Genomic DNA, 24,063 nt, shown 5'->3' with positions numbered 1-24,063 from the left:
TCTTATTTTCATAGGTGGGTGAGTGGGAGGCAGGTCATCACTTCTGAAGGGCTGGTGGATGTTTTGGTGAGGGAACAAGCCCTTAGGTCTTTGCCTGAGGACATAGGAATCTGGCTGGCAGACAGAGTGCAACCCTGCAGATGAGCTAGGGAAAAGGGGGATCTCTACTTGGCAAGAAGGAGATCACTACATAGGAAAGGGATATCTAGTGCTGCACATAGATATAAGGGAACCTATGATGGGCAGTCTTAACTGCCCCAACAGAGTCTGCCAGTAAAAGGGGAAGCCACTAGTTCAGGTACATGGCTAGGATCAAGGGTTAAATGTTTCACTGTTACCATTGAGGCCATTTGGCATATAAATGTCCACAGAGGCAAGGTGGGGAACAAAACGTGGGGGAGCCAGCAAGTGGGAATAGTAGTATGTCAGTGTTAAGTTTTTCTGAAGACAACAGGGGTACCAAACTATCACAACAGGTTATATCCTATCTTATTGGATGGAAAACAGGCCACTGCTAAGACAGACACAACCTCTGACATAACCATTATGAAGCCTGCAGTGGTTAAAGAAGAACAGTACTTGCTGGGGCAGTCCACTCCAGTCAGAGCTTTAGGAGGACCTCCCATTCAAAATACCTTTGACTAGGGTTCACCTTGACTGGGAGGGTGGAAAAGGAAGCAAGTAAGAAGGTATGTTTGAAGATATCCTGTAGACTTCCTGAAAGGGAATGATTTTGATGATGCAGTACCTTGTGTGCATGCAGCTACACACAGTCAGGCTTTGAGACAGGCATATAGGTCTGGTAGCCTGGGGCAAACCCAGACAGACACCACAGCTGAAGCCACAGTTGGTGGTGTGGTTATTTCACCTGAAGGTGAGCCACAGCTGCTGGTAGGACCTGGGATTGCAAGGGATGTAATAGGGTACAGCAGGACCTGTAAGCAGCGCCAAAAAGAAGGCAAGACAGATGACAAGGTCAAAGCTCCTTTGATGCCTTTGCCTGTGTTTGAAGAGCCATTTCAGAGAGTAGCTATGGAAAAGCCATCCTATTAGACAAAAAGAACTTTTACCTTCAAACACAGTAAACCTACCACAATGCACCACAAAATTCTGGTCTAGCATTTACAAACTTCTTTACCCAGGCCAATCTCTCACACCCAACCCACAAGGCTCTAACCCTGATAATCCCTCACATACTGCTAATGCCTTCAATTCTTTTTTCACTGATGCTATCCAAAATCTTGCTAGCCATCTTCCTCCTGACACCGCAAATCTGCCAACTTCTACCACTATCCTACCTCCACCTTTCCATTTACAACCAGTGTCTACTTCCTTCATCTGTTTCCTTCTCCTAAAATTAAAGCCTACCACACCATCAGCTAACCAACTCCCAGCAGAATTCCTGCAAAAAGGAGCTAAAGCCATAGATTACCCCATCTCTATTCTGATCAGCAGAACCATAAATGAAGGAACTATCCCATCTATCTGGAAAATTTCCCATATCATTCCACTACATAAAGGGGGACACTCCAACGAGTATTCTAACTTCCGTCCAATAGCTTTGCTATCTCCCCTTGCAAAAATAATGGAAAAATGCATCCATAAGCAATTACTTTCACACCTTCTCCATCACAACTTGCTTGCCGACTGTCAACATGGTTTCAGATCTTTCCACAGTACCACCACTGCTCTGCTATCCTTCACAGACACCATTAACAAAAACCGCAACAACAATAATCTTTCCTCTGCAGTCTTCATTGATTTATCTAAAGCCTTTGACATGGTTAATCACCAACTCCTCCTACACATACTGAAATCCCTCTTATTTGATCCCCAAGCCATGAATTGGTTTAAATCTTATCTTGAAAACCGTCAACAGGTGGTACTTTGGCAAAATAAACTATCTAATAACCTTCCTATCTCCCTCGGTGTTCCTCAGGGCTCCATTTTAGGTCCACTCCTTTTTTCCATTTATATTAATGACCTTCAAACAACTATACCACACGCCACCTGCATTCAATATGCAGATGACTCTGCTATTATTTGTACAGGCACCTCTGAAACTGAACTTAAATCTCTTACCCAAAAAGCTTTCAATACTGTAGAACAATGGTTTTCAAACTGCTGTCTCCTCCTTAACTCCAAGAAAACTAAACTGTTACTTTTCACTCCAACCTAAAAATCAACTCCCATCTACCTCACACTTTTATCAAATGATGGCACTATCATTTCTCCCAACCCACCCACTATATTCTTAGGATTAACAATTGACAACCACCTCAACTGTGATACCCACATTAACAATACAATAAAATTAGTGAACAAAAAACTGGGATCCCTTTACAGAATTAAGCCCTTTCTAACTCCAATAGCTAGGGCCAGAACCCACTTAATCTCAACCCTATTCTATGCCTCCCTTATATATACTAATTTATCTAAAAACAACCTCAACAAACTGGCCACATCCTATAATAATATTGCTAGGTTTGCCACAGGCTCTCCATTCAGAACACATCACTGTCTGAATCTAAAACAACTAGACTCGCTAGAATTTCACAACCAGCTTCAATTTCTACAGCTTCCCATTGTCCACAAGGCCCTGTATAAGCCCACCAACACCCCTATACTCTCTACCATCATTACACCTTATAATAGCAATAAGAACCTACGTTCCTCCAATAAACTGTTGATTAATACTTCAAGATCCAATCACTCAGCAGGTGACTCCCTGTACTCTAACTCTGTAGGAAAACTATAGAATTTACTACCCTCTAATCTCACTACACAAATGTCACTGCCACTCTTTAAAAAGAATCTAAAGCTCTTTCTTAAGACACACTGGCTCTGCTCCTGTACTAACCCTGACTAACTTTTCTCCTTTCAAATTACAACTACTCTAATACCTAATAATTTCTGACTACCATGTTATTATAAATATAATGCATGTATACATAGATATCGTATCTCAAATACAATACCCATTGATTATTACTGCTAGTTCTATTCCTTGCTTAGACTAATGTATCTTTTATATATTAAAAACAAACAAAAAAAAAAAAAAAATTTGTAACAACTGCTTTTTTAGTTCTTGCTAAGTTTTAACTGCTATTACCTTTTTAAATGTATGTATGGATTTTCTATTCTTTTTTTTTTTTTTTTGGAGCTTTTCTCCCCGGGCCTCTACTGAAAATGGACATGTATCCAGCTAGACTATGGTCAATCACTCCCTACTTATAAATACCCTACAATCCCTCTCTCTGGATTCTAATTCTATCCTTTGGTTCAAGTCTTACCTCAGCAACCGAAAACAAGCTGTTTTGTGGCAAAATCACTTGTCTTCATATCTCCCTGTCTTACTAGGAGTTCCTCAAGGCTCTATTCTAGGACCCCTTCTCTTCTCTCTGTTCATAAATGATCTGCATGTAGCCATTCCTCAATCCACCTGCATACAGTATGCTGATGATTCTACTATCATCTGTTGTGCAAAGTCTCTTCCTGAGCTGAAATCTCTAAGCCAAACTGTCTTCTCCATAGTAGAAACATGGTTCAATAACCGGTGCTTACTCTTGAATGCCAAAAAAACCAAATTACTTCTAATTACTCCCAACAACAAGACCCCTCCCATACACTTCTCCATACTAGCTAGTAATGGAACCCTTATATCACCTGATCTGACCTGTAAGTTATTAGGAGTTACAATAGACAACAAACTCACTTTTGACAATCATATTAATAACACCATTAAGTCCGTTAACAGAAAATTAGGCTCCTTGTATAGGATAAGACCCTTCCTCACCCCAAAAGCAAGAACTACTGTTGCCCACTCTCATTTACTCTCTACCCTCCTCTATGCATCTCCCATTTACACCAATTTAAAGCAAAACAATCTCAACAAACTTACCAAAGCCTACAACAGTATTGCAAGGTTTGTAACTGGTAAGCCCTACAGAACCCATCACTGCATTAACCTACACCAGCTAGACTGGCTTGAACTGCAAAATGCGCTGCTATTCTCTCAACTAACAACTGCTCACAAAAACTTCTACCTTCCTAACAACACACCTACACTAAACAATCTTATAACACCCTATAACAATCTTCATTCCCTACGCTCCTCTAATAAACTCCTAGCTTTTATACCCAAATCTAACAACTTAGCTGGTGACTCCTTGTTCTCCACCACCACAGGTAAGCAATGGAACATGCTGCCACCCAACCTAACCTCTATTTCCTCTTTTCCCCTCTTCAAACTTAATCTCAAAAATCACCTAAAACTTCAATGGTTATGCCCTTGCTGCAACCCTGACTAATACTCTACTATTAGCCTGTAACCTATCTTCTCTCTCTTCCTTTACATTACTACTCTGCCAATAAATGTTGTAAATGTTATCTTCCACATTTTTAACCCAATGGTTTACTTTAAAATGTTACATTAACTCCTTCCTAATGTATGTGGCATTGCCTCTTATTGCTTTTTTATATATTATTATTAAGTATGTGGAGCTTTTCTCCCCGGGCCTCTACTGAAAATGGAAATATCTCCAGCTAGACTAGCCCGGTCAACAAATGTAAAATAAAATAAATAAAATAAATAAAAATAGCCTGGTCAACAAATGTAAAATAAAATAAAAATAAAATAAAATAAAAAATAAATATTGTGGGGCCTCTGAATAACCCAAACTCCACATGGAAGTAGTATATGCCTTGCATCTATGCTCACAAAACTTTTTTCTGTAAGCTTCAGGTGTTAACTTAAAGCATTCAAGTAGACATTTCTTGACTTTTTCTTACTGGTGAGCTGGACCGATATAGAGAGGAACCAGCCCCTGGACTGAATGTGTTCCCCTGGGTGCTCTTAAGGGATATTGTGCTTGATGCAGAGAGGTCTGCATCTGAAAATACTGAGTATATTCATTTGTATTCCAAGTGAACGTCCCTCTCCAGCATCTGTGGTGAGGATTCAGACTTCTTGATTACTGGCCTAGCATGGGGATATCACAACAAGTATCAGTATTAAGTTTATAGGACAGTATGTCACGTAAAGAATTCATGGCCCCTTCCTCAACATATTTCACAGCTGCAGTATATCTTGAATCAATCACACCCATATTATCTGCCAGGCTATTTGTTTGCTTTCTATTGCACAAAACCAGTTGGGAAGTTGGGAAGGTTGCCCATCATTATGCACAGACTGGTATATGTGACATCTGAACTGGGTGCCAATTTCCTGCCATATTTCCAGATATCCTTGAGAAGACATGGCAGGTGATGACAAGGATAATATTCCATTGCACTCTTCATAAAGAGCTACAGCTGTTGGCTTCTGCAGGAGGACCATACTGGAGTCTCTGTACAAGGCTGTGACTTGGAGTAGCTTGGCAAAGGTTGTCACCAGTGCAACTGACATTCAGCGCACAGGTAAATCATGTTGTCATCATTAGTGTGACATGAAAAGGCATAAGTAGGATCTCATGAACCAATGGGAGACAGAGTTTAGAACAGCTAGCACTCCTAAGTTATGTAGAGTGACTCATCAACAGCCAGTGCAATACCATTGATTGGCAAGACAAGCAGTATTTCTTTATGTTTTTTTTCTATTTTCTGTTCTGTACAGCTTCTGCAGAGATAACCCAGAGTAGGAAGGTGCATCAGGAGCAACTGGCACGCCTCAGAGAGGCACAGTGTATTTATAGCTCAAGTATGAATGCTAGCAAAATTATAATACATCAGAAATGTATTTAAAATACCAAATTTCAGGGGACTGGTCCATATGAGCTTAAGACAAATACAACTGAGCATACACACCTTACCTATATATCAGGCATACATGCCTGCTGCAGTAGTTCTTGATCAATGCATTAGACAAAATATAAATCAACTTAGCTGTGTGCGAGTTTAATTCAAAGCAGCAGGAATTAGCTTTTATTATGGAATATTACAAAAATCTGCTTTCTGCACCCATTGAATACTATTATAATTTCCATCATTGTTAATTCATTACAGCCAATTGCACCTCCAGATGTTTCTGCTGTTATCTCCTACTGCGCCTGTAGGAATCAAATATTGCTTGTTCATAATTGCATTAATAATTCCAAAACCATGCTACATACAAGGTGTCAGAATATTTTATCTTGAAGCACACATGATGGCAAACACAACTGTATTGATATTTGACCTCTGTCGATGAGTATTTGTTAGAACTGTAAGGTGATAACTTCATTTTTTAAAGAATCAAGCCACACCCACTGGGAATTAAAGGTACACACTCAAAAGAGCTATACTGGTGGGAATGAGATAATTATGTCTTTAATCAGAATGCATACATTGTATATGCCATAGTCACAAAACTACCTAATTTCTGTAATAACATTAACAGTGATGTGTTTTATGACACATTTATTGACTTCACATTCATATCTGGATGTGTCAAAGATTATCATATTATTGTGTAAATTTGCATATATTTTGAAATATTAAAATTACATGTAATTTATGTTATTTCATATGCTTTATCTCTCCCTACCCTTATAATTCTTTTTATTTAGCAACATAATTTCTGCTGTAACGCAAATAACCATCAGCACAAGGAGCTAGACCAGCTCCCAGGTATCAGACCAGCATATGTCCACAACTGACTAGTTTCTCCACCACAGGCAGTACAGACACTCAGCATATCTGGGTCTCATCCTGTCAGTGTTGCCTCTGCAACTCCTGCATCTGCTCCTACTGCATTAGGTAGCTTTGCTCCTGGGGCTGGTGCAATGGTGCCCCAAAGAGAGTAGTGCTAGTGGAGGTATTGATTTTGTCACCTATCAGGAGCTGACAGGGCTAGTGTAGGACAATATGGAGAAGGGCCTTGGTGCCCGGATCAGAAGAATTTCAAAAGTCCTGCATCAAATAGCCCAGTCAATGTCCAATCTAGCACTGCCCTAGGTGTCTGTTACAGTAGACAGGAGACAGTAATGTTAGTTCTGAGGGTGATGACTAGATTCTCACTGTACTTATGCTGGATGCAGATGCACCTCTAATCTTCCCTATTTATCCACAATCATGATGTCCCCAACATTTTGTGTCCTTCACCATCCCTATCTGTCTTGTATGTCCTATATGTCTGCACTTGTTACTTAACCTACCCTGCACACCTATCCCTCTTATTCCTAACCACCTTTACCAACATTCCTCTCCATACAATAAAAAAATGTTTAGAACCCAAAGAGGCCCACACATCTTCAAAGGTCCAAAGTGCACAACAGCACACAATTAATATAATGAACAAAAGCAGCAGGACCACCACAGATGTGAGCATGAAAATTTCACTAAATAGATAACGCTTTTGTGTTCAGATAAAATGCTTCATCAGATCTAAAATCACTGTTAAACATACTGTCTTATATACCAAAACAAAAAAAAACACTTAATAGAACAACCAATAAGGTGAGCAAACAATTTAAATTGGCAATCACTTTAAATGAACAATTTCCATCCTTCTAATGCTGGTTTAAGGGGAACAGAGCCATTAAAACCTGGAAAACTTTCTGCCTGCAATCTCAGAATCCATAATAATTCAGCTCTTTCAGTATATCCTATTGTATCCCCTCCTCTCTTATTAATATAAATACATTGCAAAACTTAAAAAGAAAAGCTATGCCCTTTGTATTCAATAATGCTCTAGCCAATGCATTCCTGTTGTTTCTTTTCCTTATATCATAAAGATCTCTTGATATTCTGTCCTTTAATTTCTTATTAGTTTTTCCTACATAGAAACTAGGACATAAATCACATGTTGCCAGATAAACCACATTTTCAGTTTTGCAATCAGTATATGTACTGGGTGAGAACATATAGTTTAGCTTAGGATGTTGAAAGGATTGTTTGTTAGAAATAAAAGCACATGTACAACAGCATCTACAGGGAAATGTACCTTTCCTGTCTGGCAAGGAATTTGCCCCTTTTCTGTATGTCTTTCCACATAATTGTCTCTTCAAATTTAAGGCATTCCTATAGGAGAATCTAGAGAGTTCTCACACAAGTAACTTGATCTTTTCGTCTAAAACAAGAAATTAGGCTTGTCATTTGGCAATGCCAGTAGATTTGTGACTACAGAGATTAGAAGACCTAGTACATTTGTGCCTCTGTTACCGCCACACAAGTATATTTGTGAAAGCATCTGAAAATGAAATTTGCTCTGTATTACATTCTGTACAAAAGAAAGGTTTGATAATTTGAATGATTTGGAGCATAAAGCTCTTAAAGGTTTAAAGAATGCTGTAGAGCATGTGCTTTTATTTCTAAAAAAAACAATCCTTTGAACATCCTAAGCTAAACTATAAGTTCTCACCCAGTACATATACAGATTACAAAACTGAAAATGCGGTTTATCTGGCAACATGCAATTTATGTTCTAGTTTTTATGTAGGAAAAACTAATAAGAAATTAAAGGACAGAATATTAGGACATCTTTATGATTTAAAGAAAAAAACAACAGGAATGCATTGGCTACACGCATTATTGAATACAAAGGGCATAGCTTTTCTTTTACATTTTTGCAATGTATTTATATTAATAAGAGGGGAAGGGACACAATAGGATATACTGAAAGAGCTAAATTATCCTGGATTCTGAGATTGCAGGCGGACAGTTTTCCAAGTTTGAATGGCTCTGTCCCCCTTAAACCAGCATTAGAAGAATGGAAATTGTTAATTTAAAGTTATTTTCAATTTAAATTGTTTGCTCACCTTATTGGTTGTTCTATTAAGTGTGTTTTTATGTTTTAGTATATAAGACAGTATGTTTTACTGTGATTTTAGATCTGATGAAGCATTTTGTCTGAACGTGAAAGCGCTTATCTATTTTATTAAATTTTCATTCTCACATCTGTGGTGATCCTGCTGCTTTTGTTCATCACAATAAAAAAATGGGCATCTGTCCCACAAAAAATATACCCCATACATAGCTCTCCACTTTAACTATGCGTGTGTGTCCAACATATTTTATTTGTTTCAATTGGCCATACAGCATTATTCATTTGTTTCAATTGGCCATACAGCATTATTCATTTGTTGTCAATCACCCTTGATGTGTTAACTATCCAAATTAATCAAAATTATTTGTACAAGTATACAGTTGTCTTTTGAAGAAGTGGGTAGCTATGGTGCTGTCCCACTGCTATCCTAAACATTCCTCTATACTTTTCCCTTTGGCTACTCTTTGCTTGCCCCATTTTCACCATTGTCCTATCATCCCCTTTACAAACAGTTAATCTAGTCAAAAAATAGAATCACACACAGCAAACATGGCCAGTGATGGCCCATAAAATGGTCCTTTAAACTTTTCCTTGATTATTTGCATGATACTTGTCATTGCTCAGCAGTGTTGTATGTGGATAAATGGCAATTCAAGTGGTATGGTAATAACTGAAGATTTTACCTGTTACAGCATTAATATTCATATCATCAAGCAAATGTGTTAAACTCTGCTGTGTTGTAGAAGTACAGATTGACAAAACTATTATGAGACAGTTACACTTATATGTTTAACAGGCTGCAAGATGTAATGTACACCTTATGGGATGTAAGTATCATTGTATTGAAGCCTGATGTCTACATTCTCATTTGCTTCAATCGTTTGTCACTGTCTCTTTAAATGTCTGATTTTTACTTTGTATAAGTTCCTGTGTGGTGTGTCCATATAGCACTCATGTCTCTAGACTGCTTTTTGCATAGTGTCAAAGGTTCAAATCTAGAAGTACATCAAACATTATTTAATGTTTTTTTTTTCATATTAATGTTATTTGTGCAAGTCCTGCCTGCATATGTTATTAACCCACCCTTATCCTGCTTATGTCTTTTGCATAGTTCTACTATCTTATTCTTGATTGTTACCTATTGGAAATATCTTATTGTACACAACATGACAGATTAATTATGATGACAAAAATAAGATGAACATATCTGAATTGTACCAGGAACAAAATGCCTCTCTCTTTATCTCCCTATCTCTCTCCTACCTTCTGTTTCATCAGTCTTTGTCCTACGTATTTATTATCTGTTGAACATGCTGTAGGGTTAAATGCACACCTTATGGTATGTTTCAACTGTCAATGCTATTATAAATTATGCTGTACACATACTTCCCTGCATCATACTACTTTCCAATAGTCAAAATTGTCTATATTTATATACTCTTTATTTCCATGAATCTTGGCATGGAGCACAGTAGACCACTGTTAATTTCTGTTCAATGTTCAAAACCTCAAAAAAGTAGTTTGCATGTGCAAATACTTTGCCATCAGTTGCACACATTAGCTTGGCAGCAATATGCTTTGTTAAGAGATTCTGGTTGAATTAAATTAGTGTCCATGGCATGTATTACTTGTTTATGTTTTGATCAACATGTGATGACTTCACTGTGATGTTGTCTAAACAGAACATATTGTAAATTATGTTTGCACTAAACACATTATACTTACAAATTATGTACAGTTGTGTGGGACCTTAAGACACAGAATTAGTGAATGGTGTAAGTAGTGTACTTTCATATGTTTAACATGCATATTTTGTATTTACATTGCACACTTTACACACATTATAAAATATTCACAAGTACTCAGCAACTAATGAAGATTTGCATACAATGATCCAGAGCTTAGTCAGGAATGCTTGATTGTCACTTTACTATTTGACAACCATGATTATCATACATTATTGAGGATGGTGAACATTCCATAATGTCAAACAGCTACATTAGTACTCACACTACCATGATGTCCATGAATGAAATGATATATGGTGATCTGAGCAGTATGTAATTGTATGTGATCAGCACATTTTTGTTTAATCTGCTTGTCAAGACAGATTCCTTTCCACCCAAACATGCGATGCATGCTATCTTCTCTGCAACACACTAATAAAATCTTCCTTTTAAATGTGCAGTATCTCACACTTGCAGTCAGATTTCTTCTGTGGTGCTTGAGGTTGATAAAATGTACTCCAGCTTGTGCACTTACATAGGGAGGTGTTTAGCTCCAGTAATAACCGACTAGCATGAGAATGCACACACGCACTCGAGCAGGCATGTGTGTGTGTGTGTGTGTGTGTGTGTGTGTGTGTGTGTGTGTGTGTGTGTGTGTGTGTGCACATGTGCACTTGTGTGTGCGTGTGTTTGTTTGCATGTCTGTAGTGTTAGGTTGGAATGGCTTTGTCAACAAATCTGAAGTGTCCATTTCCACTCAGGAAAATAATTTACATGAGAAAAGGGTTCCCTCAGCAGTTTCTTCACCTTTTAGCCCAAACACCTTCTCTGTAGTACAATCAATTCAAATGTGATCTGTCTCATAATTGTAGTCAAACTTTTGGTGCTTGTGATTGACACAATGCACTATAGATGATATTATTAGACAGGTTGGTGTTTGAATCCAGCAGTCAATCCCTGACTCACTTGTATATCTTTGTGTGTGTGTGTGTGTGTGTGTGTGTGTGTGTGTGTGTGTGTGTGTGTGTGTGTGTGTGTGTGTGTGTGTGTGAGATTCTACATCTAGGTAGGAATGGCTTCACCCACAGATCTGATCTGTAGAGTTACCCTAGGAAAAGGCTCTTCCATCACTTTCAGCCCCTTTAAGCAGGCTCTTTTGAAAAACAATGATGTAATCTTTTCAAATGTATTCATAAACTGTGTAGTTAGATAAGTAGGTGTTTGATCTCAGCAATTACTTCCAGATTCACTTTTGGGTGTGTTTATAGATTTAGGTTGGAATGGCTTCATCCACAGGTCTTATCTGTAGAATTACACTGGGAGAAGGCTATCCCATTACTTTTATCTCCTTTTAGCACACAGGTCTCTTTTGTAAAACAATGATGATATACTATTTTCAAATGTTGAAAAAACACAAACGGCACCACAAACTGTAGAAAAGACAAACCAAAGCAAGAACAAACAGCACTCCAAAGTCTTCAGCTTTTTATTAAAAATAACTTGAGTAAATAACTGGTAGCAAATTACAAGTAGAGTTAAGCACTTTTCATCTAGTTTGGTAACTAGACTTCTTCAGACAACAAACAACTCAAATTCACTTAAATACACTTCCCCCTTCTTTCTCCTGTTAACTTAATTACTTAATATGTACCAGTTAGACATAATAAATGACCTTAAAAATTGCAGCATAAATTAAGTTAAACAATTAATGCTACTAGTTAGTGAACCATTTACATTCGGAAAGACAAGAAACGTTACCAATAGAGTGGGGCCTAGTAGCAAACCATGTACATGTGGTAAGAAAACAAATGTAAAAGCTAATAATGAAAACAATAGAGTCGTACTTTTTCCTAATTTGAACATTACTACTGAGGCTAATGAACATGATATAAGTCGTTGCGAAAGGCTTGCTAATTTTAATAGGACTCAACATTAATGTTAACTATAGAAATTCAGGGCATGTTATTGATCAACTTGTATCCATCCCCCCACAGTCTTATTTTGAAATGTTTGATCTGGCTATCTTTTGTTCATCAAATAGTGCAATTGCTGAGTCTGAACTTGTAGCTCCTAATATGTCGACTAATATGAATCTGCAAAATAGAACTATGAAGACCGATACATATGTGAATGCTGAACCCAATATTGATTCCTATAGGCAAACAGTGCCCCCACTCACTGTTATTACTAACAAGAAAGGGGATTTCAGCATATATAATTTTTCTGAATTTCAAGTTAAATCTAATGTAGAGGAGTTATTAGCAAAGGGTTTATTATTTGTACCCACTAAACCAGCCAATATGGTACAAATTATTATGGAGTTCAAGCAGTACATCAGAAAACTTAACTTGCAGGTTCTTTTCAAAGCTGAACAGAAAACCGCACTGAGTATCATATAGCTAGTACTTTTAACCCACTAAGTCATCCACTTATAGCAATGTTTGAAAAAATATGCGAAATCGACTTCAGGAATTCATTAACAGAGAAATTTAACTTTACAAGAAATGTTGGGGAGATGACTGGGCAGCCTTTAATGATTTTCAAGAGCTACCAATAAGAATCCTAAAACCCGATAAAGGGGCAGGATTGTTGATCATGGGGAATGACTTTTACATCCAAAAGATGACCAAGCTTTTGGATACTGATACTTATACCTTAGTCAGTTTGAATGAATTTAACTTAGCTTATAGAAAAATCAAGGAACATCCAAATGATTTATTTATTGAACAACTAATAGACATGCCCTTGTTGAACTATTTAACTATGTTAGTCCAAGAACCCCATTTTTGTTCAGTGTACCCAAAATAGATAAATCTTTAAAAATCCATCTATGAAGCCACTTGTAGATGCTCGTCAAAGTATAACCTATCCCATATCCAAGGTAGTGGATAATGTTTTGAAGAAACATCTTAGGAATGAAGATTAAATTTGTAAAGATTCTTGGTCCTTTCTATCTAAATTAAATTAACTTTCTTATCAGGAAGAGTTCAACTTCTTAACTGTCGATGTTAGAGATCTTTATATATCCATTTCACAAGAGGAAGGAATTGAATATGTACTTTGGCTCCTTAATGAGAAAGGGACCCCTTTAGAAGTGACCAAACTAGTCAGCATTTTGTTGGACATCGTGCTAACTAATAATTATTTTCTGCTTGATAACCAGTTTTACTTACAGAAAATTGGGGTGGCTATGGGGTCCCTATGTGGGGCCAGCTTTGCTAACACAGTTATGGCCTACTGGGAAAAGGAGCACATTTTACACAAAGACACCTTATGGATAGGGTATTCTATTACACATGCTTTTTGGATGACATATTTGTCATCCACAAAGGCAGCTTGGATGATGTTGTGCAGTTTATTGAATATTTAAATCAGACTACTGAGTTTTTGAAATTTACTTATACCTTCCACAAAGAGACAATAACTTATTTGGACATTGAACTCTGTAAGGATCGAACTCATAAAAGACTGGCTGCCAGAATCCATAGGAAGGACACCTTCTCAAATAGATATTTACATTTCAGTAGTTCACATCCCTTCCACCATAAAAAAATCAGTAATCAAAAGCCAGTATGTTCGAGCCACAAGGATGGTCACAGTTGATAGTGAATTTTTGAATTAATGTGAAAAAATAGCGGATATGTTTCTTTTCTAGGGGGTATCCAAGAGACCTTATTGAAGAAATCATGACCGAAATTACACAGAAGTGGTCTAATGGTGTCTATACCCCACTATTACAGGAGAAAGCCCTTTCCCAAAACATGACTAATATTGTTTCCAACCATGTGACAAACAGGTCCCCGGTCTCTTTTATACTAACATTTAGCTCAGAAAGTGGACAGATTCTTTCAATAATAAAATAAAAACTGGAATTTGCTGAGTAACAATTCTGAATTGCATCTACTGTTAGGGCCACTTCCCTCTTTTACATTTAAGAAGGGTAAGAATTTGAAAAAACATTTGGAGGCAAGTAGCATTATAACTATAAAGAACCCAGATATGACAATATGTGAATCCTGTAATTATTGTAAATTCATAGATATAGGGTACACATTTTATATTAGGGACCAACGTTACACCATTACATCAGGCAGATTTAATTGTAGTTCTACTTATGTTATATACCTAGCTCAATGTCAACTATGCCCCACTTTCTACATCGGGAAAACTGATCGTAGATTACGAGAGCGGGTATATGAGGAACTTTATTATTTCAGAAAAGAGAAAACCGAAAACACCCTAGCTAGTCATATTAAAGGGAACCCTACTCACAGCTTCAGGTTTAAAGTTATTGATCATATCCCAAAAGATGTAAGGGGCTGACCAAGATATCTGCTTTTAGAGAAAAAGGAATTAATGTGGCAGATCCGGTTGGATGCTTACCACTATCCAGGCATCAATGACTGTTATTCCATTCAGTGCCAATTGAGACTTAAGAGCTTGAACAGGTAGTTTAAAATGTAATGTTTTATCTAAAATACAACAGAATTATTAAGAAAGGATGTAAGTAGGTTATTTTCATTTTTATTTTTACTTTTATGCCTGTCTTACTTTTTTCTTAATATCTTTTATTTAATGAATTTTTTTATTTATTATAAGTTTAAAACAATTTGCCAGGGTTTGTAGATCTCATATGCATAATAAATTGACTAATTATAAACCCTTAAAGTTAATAATTATTGCATTGTAGTTTTGTAATTTAACATACTGGAATGTAAAGGCTGATATGATTTTCTTTTGTCTATTTTTCTTAAGTACAGTAGCTTATTTTATTTAATTCTATTTTATTTTATGTTATTGCACTATGTTCATATGCTGCACCAACTAGTAGCCTTGATTGTTTAACTTATTTTATGCTGCAAAGTTTAAGGTAATTTGTTATGTCTAATTGGTGCATATTAAGTAATTAAGTTAACAGGAGAAAGAAGGGGGAAGTGTATTTAAGTGAATTTGAGTTACTGTTTGTTGTCTGAAGAAGTCTAGTTACTAAACTAGATGAAAAGCGCTTAACTCGACTTGTGATTTGCTACCAGTTTTTTACTCAAGTTATTTTTAATAAAGAGCTGAAGAGCTGAAGACTTTGGGGTGCTGCTTGTTCCTGCATTGGCTTGTCTTTTCTATCTTTTCAAATGTGCTATATCTCTCACTTGTATTCAGATTTCTGTTGTGGCGCTGGCAGTTGATACAATGTGCTCTAGTTTCTGTACTTAGATGTGTAGGTATAATTGTAGAGCCACACAGATGTGATTTCACCCACAGATTTGATGTGTAGATTTACATTGGGAGAGGGCTCTCCCACCACTTTGTCTGTTTTAGCAAAGTCATATGTTTGTTAAACACTGATGAGGCCATCTTTTGAAATATGCTTTATCTCACCTCTACAATAAGACTTCTATTGTTGCACTGGAGATTAAGACAATACTGTATAGCTTGTGGACTTAGGAAGGCAGTTGTTTAAATATGTTATTCACTAAATACTGTGAATGTGTGTACTACAATCATAGGGATGACTGGATTATCCACTCTGGCAAGATACTGACATGGGGAGAGAATTCATACTGCTCTTTCACTCACTTTTAATCTACACATATGCCTTGCAACACAATAATGATGTCATGCCTTCAAACACATTCCATATCACACTTGTAATAAGACTTCTCATGTGGTGCATGCAGTTAAAACTGACTTCTATAGCATGTTGAGTTAGATAGGCAGTTGTTCAAATCTGGTGAAGTATATTTGCAAAAGAATATTGATAGATTAGAGTGACTCATCCAAATAACAGTGATATGGTTAACTCACAGTTGTGTGAATAGCAACATAGCTAAAGCCTTTTGATCTCTCCAAAGAAATGTAGGGGATTCATGTCCAGTTAAAACATCATTTATTTCAGACCTTGATGTGTTTTTTCTGATACCTGTACATTAAAGTCTCCAGTGGCAGAAGCAGGTAATGCACAGTTCTTTAGAATGTGGAACTTGATAGACAGGAGTTTGAATTTGGTAATGTGTATCAGTCAGATAATGACATACAGGAGTAGCTTAAACTAACAATTGTGAAATGGCAGACTAAAGGGGCAAAAGTTTTTTGAAGTCTCAGATTACATTTTATGGGAGCCATAACCATTCCAGTATTACTAATGTAATTGCTACAAGTGTGTACTTTATGACAAATCAGATACGATTTTTTCTGTGGCATCAGTTGTTAATATGCACCTCTATAAAGTGTGACCTCGGGCGGTGTTCAAGTCTGGTAAGGTGTAACTACTATGTCAGAGAATACATACAGGCAGGATTTGCTTCACCACAAGGAATGCTATTTATTATATAACGTAATGGAAACATTTACATATGCCTTTAATTACTTTGTTAACAATATAGTGGTTAAAGGCAAGAATGGCTTATTCATTAGTTCCTGAGGTATGTCAAGGTGCCAACTGGTCACAAAGTGTGAATGGACTTGAGTTATAATACTTTCTTGTGGTTTTTGGGTGGTTAGTTGATGTTAATGCTTTCATTGCTGTACTTCCTTCTGAGCATGTCCAGCTTAATGACGATGAAATAAATGCACACCATTTAGCTCAAAGTATTGTAAGTAATTAGTGTTATGAGGCAGTTATTGTCAGTTGTTCCTATTTATCAAAACTTAAAAGAATTGGCATCTGGAATCTTGGCTTTGCTAATGTCCAGCCAATGGAGTTAGTGACCTATGAACAGAGGGTAACAACAATTGATACAGGCTGGTATACAGTTGTTGCATGCAGAATGTGAATTTCCAACAGTTCACTTACTAAGAGTTATTAATTTTATTCATTTTATTTGTCATTTATTAACTGGGTTAGTCCAACTGAGCCGGTGGACTATTTTCAGTGGAGACCCGAGGAGAAAAGCTCCATACAGTTATTACAAAGTTACATAAAGAAAAACATCTGACAATGAAATTGAATGCAAACAATGCAATAATGTGCTTTATATGAGAAAATTAGAAATTTACAAAAGGCCTAAGAATGAAGTATACATAAACATTGCAATAATGTACATAACATGCAGTACAAAAGTTAGATGTTTTTTTTTTTTTTTTAACCAACAAAAAGAGAAAGAGATGACAATGAGATAAGACACTTGCAATAGGTGGGTGTTAAGAGCGTGAAAGGTAGTAAGGTGGCAAGGTGGGATTTAAGTATCATCATTGCAGTGACAGGTGTTGACATTTAGGAGAAAAGTTTGGAGTTTGCATTTAAAGAGATTTATGTTAGAAATTATTCAGATGTTAAGGGGGAGCTTGTTCCATGTATGGGAAAAATATATTTGTAAATAAGTTTACCAATGTTTTTGTTTGGTTTATACATGTCCAGAAAGAGCTGGTCAGAGCTGTGGAGAGTTCTGGGAGGGGTATAATGTGATATTATTGAGGATACAGCAGGACAGGAAAGGGGGTTTAAGAATAGAGTATGAGTCGTTTGCAGCTGGGAGTGAACCAGGTGCTGGGGATGTCAAGCCACTGGAGTTGTTTTAGTGCCTATATTGCCTTGATTAATGTGCATGTTACTATATGCCACATAATTATGGTCCTCATCTTGCAACTACATACATCTCCCATCTGTAATAGTTAGACATCTTTAAGTATGGAAAGCAGCACATGCTTCTATTGATATATTGTTCAAAGTGTCAGCTCTGTATATGTGGCAAGTCCTTCTGAATTGCAGTACATGAGTGCTTGACATATAAGAATAGTCATACTTTCTACAATTCACAAAATGTAAGATTCTGTTACACTGGACTGTTTCCATAATTGCTACCATTACTTGAATGATTTTACAAGTGTGCATGATTCTTCGGAATATGCCCTCAGTTTTATATGTGTGTACATTACCTTTGCAACTTCATCAGTGTTTCATTCATACAGATAAGGCAAGGAAAGGGTTACTATTCCTCAACCTTTATGTCTGTTTAAACTTCAGTTAATTCCTGAGTAAATGATTGTCTTTATTTACTTTCACAATATACACAACAATGCCACTAAAGTTACATAGCTGTGCACTACCTGCACTATATGCAGTGTCCCCTACTCTATCTGCTTTCCTTGACAACTATCTCACCTCTCAGTTTTATATATTAATAGTGAAATTCACTCACTTTATTACACTGTAGCTGTGTCCCTCTCACCTCCTATTGTCAATATTTCTTTATTTTTTTATGTAGATATGTCACTGAGTGGACATGACTATTTCTGTAATTAAAAGTAATTATAGTTAGTGGTGCTTGTACAGTAATCCATTGATGTCTAACTACAATCTCCTGTTTAACCTTGACCTGCCTCTTAACTTATGTATTTCAAGTTGCCCTTGCCTTGTAATAGGACATCCATGCATGGTCATTTACTGAGATTTTGATTATTTGCAACCTGTTTATACTGTATGCTCAAGCCTATCTGTGGTTCAGTGTGGCTGCTAGCAGTTGCTCTGCCCATGAACAGGTGCTACTTGACATTTAGGATTGCTTGGCATCTTGCATATTCAACGAGCACTGCTGTTCAATGAAGCAACATGATCAAATGTGTAATTTAGCATGGCCTGTACACGACTGTTAATGAATCCTTCGGTTCTTCTTATTTTTTTATTAGTTATATTATTAGCATTCAGTGATTGAGTTAGCATTTCCCTTTCTTTGCAGCTTTTTCTAGTAGTAACTTTAGTTTGCTTTTTGAACTCTTTTTCCAATGGATCCCTCTTTGACATATTTTTCTGCTTCAGTTCTCTTACTCTCACCCTCTTAATGGTTTAAATTTTCAAACTGATTTTATACTTCTGTATTTAAATCCTCTTTACTGCTCACCATTTCCTTTCCCATTACCATTTCTGCCTCCGTGTTTGAGACTTAAATGCTCCTTTCCCTCTCCACTTTCAGAATGGAACTCATTGTTTACCTTTTGATCTCTGAGATTTCTTTCTTTCCCATAGATTCACATGTACTAATTAATTCAATCTAATGGAGCTCTGGAGGGTTATATTCTAATTTCCATTGATTTCATAAGTTCATAGGTTTATAGGTGTGTACTAGGCCACCTGACGTTAGTTTCCAGTGCCAGTATCAAGCAAAGCCACTGGAGTGATCCCTGGGATGAACTTTCTATTACCCATCCACTTATCAAGATTTCTCTTAAAAAGGGACAGTGAGGTGCTCTGCTTGACATGTATGTGAAGTCTATTCCAGAGCATGGACAGTCTCTCGGTGAGGAACCTATCCCTCCAGCATGTTCTGTTGATTGTGGTAATGAGGTTGAGGTCTCTGGAGCATATGGTGCAGAGGGATTAGGATTTCTTTAGATGTAGCATTTCTAACAGAGCTGGGTCAGACATGGCTTTGTAAGTCAAGCAAAGATTGCCTCTAAGTAGGCGATATGAGACAGAAAATAGCTGGAATCGTATAAGTCTGTCCGTGTAGGACATGTGTTTAATGCCTAGGATCCTCTTCATGAGGTACTTCTGTGGGCTCTCCAGCTGTTGCAGGTGTCTAGTTCGGTACATGCCAAATGGGGCATCATACTCAATGATTGGTATTAATGAGAGAAGAGTAGAGAGAGAGATTATGACCTCTTTCTTTCTGGAAGCAAAACCCTTATTAATGAGATGTGCCACATAGAAGGACTTTCTGACCATAGTGGCAATGTGGTGGTCGAAGGAGAGATTGCTGTCAACCTGGATCCCCAGATTTCTTATAATGCCTTCAGTGTTCAGTGGACTCCCACTGATGTGGTAATTCAGGGGAACTGAGGATTTACCAAAGGGGACAATGACACATTTTTTGGCATTTAGCTTAAGGCCATGGTTTCAACACCAGTCATTGGTCTCAGTCAGGCCTTTCTGTAGGATGTCTGCATCACTTGGGGAGTTAATAATGGCTCCCAGCTTGCAGTCATCTGCAAAACTGGTCAGCCAGCGTCCCTTTGTGTTGGCCTGGACTTCTGAGAAGTAGATGCTGAACAGGGAGGACCCAGAGCTGATCCCTGTGGGACTCCACTCATGACTGGTTGGCAGTCTGACTTGGAGCCCGCTACTTTCACACTCTGTGTTCTATCTGTGAGCCAGTTTGGAACCCACCTAGTGATATAGGGGTTGGTGCCTAGTTTGTTGAGTTTATCAATAATTCCCGAGTGAGGAATGGAACCAAAGGCCTTGGCCAGATTGAGGTAGGCTGAACGCACTGCCTTACCTTCATCCACAACCCTGGTGACTGACTCAAATAAGTCAACCAGGTTGAGCAGGCATGATCTCCCTTTCACAAAGCCAAATTGCATGGGGTCTAGAGTTTGGAGATTTCCTATATCTTTATTATTATTATCAACTATTATTTTCCATTTTCATCAATGATTTGTATAAGGTCATCCCAAATGCAACATGCATTCAATATGCGGATGGCTCCACTTTAGTAAGCTCTGACACTTCACCTACAGAGTTGCAGATTGTATCCCAAAATACTTTTAACAAAGTTGAAAATTGGTTCCTTAACCATTGTCTCATGTTAAAGCCTAATAAAACCAAACTACTGCTTTTTCCACCACTCACAGATCTGCCCCTATAACCTTTACATTAAAATCCAGCAACGGCATCATTATTTCCCCTGAGTCCTCAACCAAACTGTTAGAAGTTATAATGGATAATAGCCTTAAGTTTGATCTGCATATCAATAAAACTATTAAAACAGTTAATAAAAAAACTTGGCTCACGATATAGGATCAAGCCCTTCCTAACGCCATTAGCCAGAACTGTAATTGCTCGTACACATCTACTCTGCACCCTCCTCTCTACTTCCCCTCTATTTACAAACCTCAGCAAAACTGACCTTAATAAACTTTCTAGCAGCTACAATCACATTGCTAGATTTGCTACCGATGCAGCCTACAGAACTAATCACTGACATAACCTAAATCTACTAGGATGGCTTGAACTGCCTAACCTACTTCTGTTAACCAACTAATAGTTGCACCCAAAGGGTGGAAAAAGAGCAAAGTCCTCTGTAGAAAACACTCCTTTATTGAATAAAACCACAGTAGTTAAGCACTTTCATCCCCCTCATAGAGATTTCTTCAGAACAATACCATCAAGATTTCCCAGCATTCATATAAATCTAACAATAACCCAATTAATACTTGTTAGTTGCAACAATTAAAAGAAACAAACCCTTGTACTCATACTATATACATATATATATATATATATATGTGTATATATATATATATATATATATATATATATATATATATATATATTATGCAATAATGTTATTGAACTGTGTGACCTTGTTGAATAATAATGTAAACCCAAAATGTGATTCATTTAAAAAAAAACAATTCAAATTCACCATTTCATTTATACCTGGAAACCTAGTGACATCCAGAGTCAGTTGCCATTTTAATTCACAAACATCCAAAAACTCATTTAGTGTCCCCCTTGTTGATCCACTTTATTTTATTGTATAATTAAAAACTTAAATGAATGGCCTACATTTTCCATAAGATGCTTATGCAAAGCATTTGTATTCTTACCATGCCTTATGTCTAATAGATGCTCATAAATCCTGTTCATAAACCGTCTACACGTTTTTTCTGTGTAGAATGCTGGACACAGGGAACATTTTACAACATAAACTACATTCTTGGTTTGACAAATATTTTCTTACCATTTAATTTAAAAATATCACCCATAATAAATACATGGGAGAGCTGGGAACACATCCCACATTTAAAGTTCCCAGCCTTTTCAACCACACCCCAGTTACTTAACCTGCTCCCTTGTACCAAAATGTCCTTGAAACATCTGTCTCTCTTGAAAACAAACTTTGTTTTTTGTATAAAATATTTTGACATATTTTTGTCCACTGACAATAATTCCCAGTTTTTTTCTATTAGTTGATATACCCTGTGGGCATCCTTATTATAGGTAGTAATAAAACTCAAATGTGCATACACGTTATTCTCTGTATCAGACTTTTTTACTTTTACCATAGCTGTTGTATCTGAGGAATTTAATATAGGTAAATAAAAGCCAGTTTTCCATGTATTGTTAACCTCTTCCCTAATAGAAGTTAACATTTCCATTGGATAATTTATTTTCTTGAACATATCTAATATGAAATTCACCTCTTCCATAAATTCATTATCCAGGGAAGTCATTTTTGCAGCACGGACTAACTGCCCTTTTACTATAGATTTCTTTTGAAAATCAGGGTGCCAACTATTAAACTCCAAATATGAATTTGAAAAAGTGGGTTTTCTATATAGTCTTGAAAGCAAAGTTTTTTTTCTCTTTGTTTATTTTTAATTCCACATCCAAATACATTATTTGAGTTTGCCTATATTCATGGGTGAATTTAAAACAACTCAAAGCATCATTAATGTAATCCAAAAACTGCATTAGAGAGTCTCTTGTCCCAATCCAAATCGAAAACTTATCATCCAAAAATCTAGTGTAATTCTTCATGTAACTCATGTATCCAAATTTAAGTATGGCGTAACATAATTTACAAATATGGGTGCACAAACTGCCCCCATAGCAACACCGGTGGTCTAACATAAATACTGGCCCTCAAACCTAATGAAATTGTGTTTCAGTACCATCTCCATTAGGGTCACAAATACATTAATTTCATCTTGATCATATGTGTCTGTTGTTTGTAATTGGGTTTCAAACCGTGCTAAGCCCTCTTCATGTGGTATTACCGAGAATAGGTTGCAAACATCTATGGTCACCAATAACATATTTTCCATATATTGACATTTATTTAAATTTACCAGGTACTGCCAAGAATCTTTGCATATGTGTTTTAAGTGTTGCAAACCTCTGTTTAAGTGAAAATCCAATTTTTTTTTACCTACAAAACAAGTTTTTCTTCTTTTTGCATCTACACTAAGTCTAAACTTTGGATTTTCTAACCCTTTATGAATTTTTGGCAATCCAAAGATGTTTGCCACCACTGGATGTTCATTTCTTATAAAATTCTAAGCATCTATATCTATTTGTCCTTGCAATAACATGACTTCTAATACCAGATCCAACTTTTTATACAAAATATTAATCTCATTCAGGGATATTTCATGGTAGGTGCATCCATCAAAAGAGCTGACATACAGTTTAAATAATCACTTTTGTCCATCACCACCATTTTACTGCCTTTATCTGGCTTCATTTATTTTATTTTATTTATTTTATTTAATATTTGTTAACCGGGAAAGTCCGACTTGTAATGAAGCCAATTTACAGTGGAGGCCCAGGGAGAAATGCTCTAGATGTCAAATTTATTATATGTATTTTTCTGTCTCTCAAAATGTCAAACAATAACATTTTTTTCATTTTCTGTTAAATTATCACCTTTATTTCACAAGGTAATTTATACACTTCCCTTATGTCCAATTCACAAACTTAAAAAAAAAATTACACATAGGTGGGTTAAAAGTAATTTTAAATAATTTTGTGTTCATTTGGTTATTATTACAGTTATTATCTCCAAACCATGCTTTTAAATTCAACTTCCTTTGAAAAGTTTCAGGTCTATTAGGGTATCCACAACCCTACCCCTCATACTTGGAACAAAAGTG

Source organism: Protopterus annectens, chromosome 11.part0, assembly GCF_019279795.1.
Source record: "Protopterus annectens isolate FY-2018-M chromosome 11.part0, PAN1.0, whole genome shotgun sequence".
In the NCBI taxonomy this organism is placed as follows: domain Eukaryota; kingdom Metazoa; phylum Chordata; order Ceratodontiformes; family Protopteridae; genus Protopterus; species Protopterus annectens.
Note: the sequence above shows the minus strand (reverse complement) of the source record.